At 36.4% G+C, this 2,258-nt stretch overlaps 1 long non-coding RNA gene across 1 annotated transcript; it reads right to left on the bottom strand.

The window, feature by feature from the left end:
* Positions 1–313: 313 nt before the first annotated feature.
* Positions 314–1,926, bottom strand: LOC145714212 (uncharacterized). The gene is made up of 2 exons (XR_014136807.1): positions 1,799–1,926; positions 314–957 (listed from the first exon to the last, which is right to left on the bottom strand). It is a non-coding gene; the product is annotated as an uncharacterized LOC145714212 (long non-coding RNA).
* Between the last annotated feature and the right edge of the window lie 332 nt (positions 1,927–2,258).

Below are 2,258 nucleotides of genomic sequence, written 5' to 3'. Positions count from 1 at the left end.
AAGCCATACAGAGAAAGACAGATAGCATATGGTTTCACTCTTATGTGGATCCTGAGAAACTTAACAGAAACCCATGGGGGAGGGGAAGGAAAAAAAAAAAGAGGTTAGAGTGGGAGAGAGCCAAAGCATAAGAGACTCTTAAAAACTGAGAACAAACTGAGGGTTTATGGGGGGGTGGGAGGGAGGGGAGGGTGGGTGATGGGTATTAAGGAGGGCATTTTTTGGGATGAGGACTGGGTGTTGTATGGAAACCAATTTGACAATAAACTTCATATATTGAAAAAATAAATAAAGAAATAAATAAAGAAATAAATAAAATGGACGTTATATGTCTATCAACACAGACTAAATTTTGATTCACATTGTTCAGCAGCCTCTAGAAATGATTTTTGTCTTCCATTTCCAATGGCTTAATTTGAATAAAAAAATACCAAGCAGGATAGAAGGAGCAACAGTTTTTAAATTCCAAATATCATACATATTTTGCATTAATCCCCTAAATGTCATCCCCCAGTTTTATCTACTCCCACCCTCTACCCAAGCCTGTGCTGTTTTCTCCAGGTTGAGATTTTCAATTTAGACTTTACTTAGAGAAACTCCAACATGCTGACCTTGATTCATATGCAGATTCTGTTCCAAGGTTAGAGCTCAGTAAGCAGGATGGTTGCAAAAGCCTCACTGGAATAAGAGTTTTAGGCATGTTTAATTTAAAACACTAAATATTTCATCTATAAAATGTGGATTGAAGAGCTCATATCTGAACTTTTAGCTTATTTTTCTTTTCCCCATAGTTCAGAGTTGGGAATTTTAAGACCTCCAAGAAATTGGCAGAGGACATGACATGCGAAAAGTGCTGCAGTGTTCATCCCTCCCATGGCACTGAAAGCTAGTAAGTAAATGATTATTCCAAAGATGTTAGTAGACAGAGATCTCCTGTCCATCTCCCTGCTCCACAACCTTGGGAAAAAAGAAATATTGAGTGTATCAGTCAAGTATTTTATACAATTCAGTTTGATGCATATTAGCTATGGACTGAGCACTGTGCTCAGTTCTAGGAATACAATGTAAAATGAATCAGTTAATAAGATACTGCTCTAGCCATTGGAGGTATCTTACATGATCAATATTAACCTTTTGATATTTTTTCATTTAAAATCTCCCCCCCCACACACACAGGTTTGTATTATTTTTCTCAACAGCCATAGCCTCACTGAAAGCCCTACTGAAGATGTCTTACCACTTAAGTACAAATAGAAAGTCCCATTTAAGTGTGTTTCCCAAGTACTGCAGCCCCAACAGTACCTTAACACACTGGTGTGAATGATCAACCACATTTGTGTTCTAATATAAACCTTTTAGGCATGACAGTTCTAGGACTGATGAATAGGGTACAATGATGGATTATTAAATACTGTGAGCCATCACTACTGCTTGTAATATTTTATGGATTAGTAGGAGCTTTGATTTCATTTTTCTTTATTTTTTGTTTGAGTCACAATTTTACAAGTGACAAAACAAAATGCTTCAAGAGCTTAAAATTAATAATGAGTGAAAAACATGATTGAGTTGATGTACTCAACCTGTAGTCACACAATTCTATATAAGTCATTTATTTTATACAACACTGCTTCTGGAATTTTAAATTCTGCTTATCACAGGACAAGCAAGTTTATAGTAGCCAGCTTTTTACTGGTAACAGTAAATTCTAACCAGGTAGCTGAGCTCCTCAATGTGTTTCAAGAGACTGATACTTTCCAAAGTATTTGAAGTTGGTCTCTGGATTTCTGTGCCTCATTACCTTGTGATGGTAGTCCCAGGAAATGGGTGGTTCCATAGTACTTCTTCCATGATATACCCACTGGTGAAGATTTTTATCAACTCTGCATGCTGATCACAGCCTTCTCCAATTCTCCAGGAAGGAAAAATATCTGGTATCATCTTTAATGTGATAGAATCAGTGCTAAGTATTTTGTCTGAGGCCAATTTGAAGGGATGATGATGATGATGATACCTACTAATTACTGAATATCCCTTATATGACAGGCACCATTCTAGGTCCTTTATATGGGCATTCCCATGTTAATTCACAAAACAGCTCTGTGACATAGGTGAGTTCAAAGAGATTAGAATTATTTTTTAAGATATTGGTTATCAGGAACTGAGGGTGGAAGGAATAAGGAGAATTTGGTAAAAGGGTATAAACTTTCAGCTATAAGATGAATAACATCTGATGATCTAATGTAAACCATGATGACCAT

The sequence above is a fragment of the Panthera onca genome, chromosome X (assembly GCF_046562875.1).
Source record: "Panthera onca isolate mPanOnc1 chromosome X, mPanOnc1 haplotype 2, whole genome shotgun sequence".
Taxonomy (NCBI): Eukaryota; Metazoa; Chordata; class Mammalia; order Carnivora; family Felidae; genus Panthera; species Panthera onca.
The sequence above is the reverse complement of the archived record's forward strand: the minus strand, read 5'-3'. Positions and strand labels throughout refer to the sequence as shown.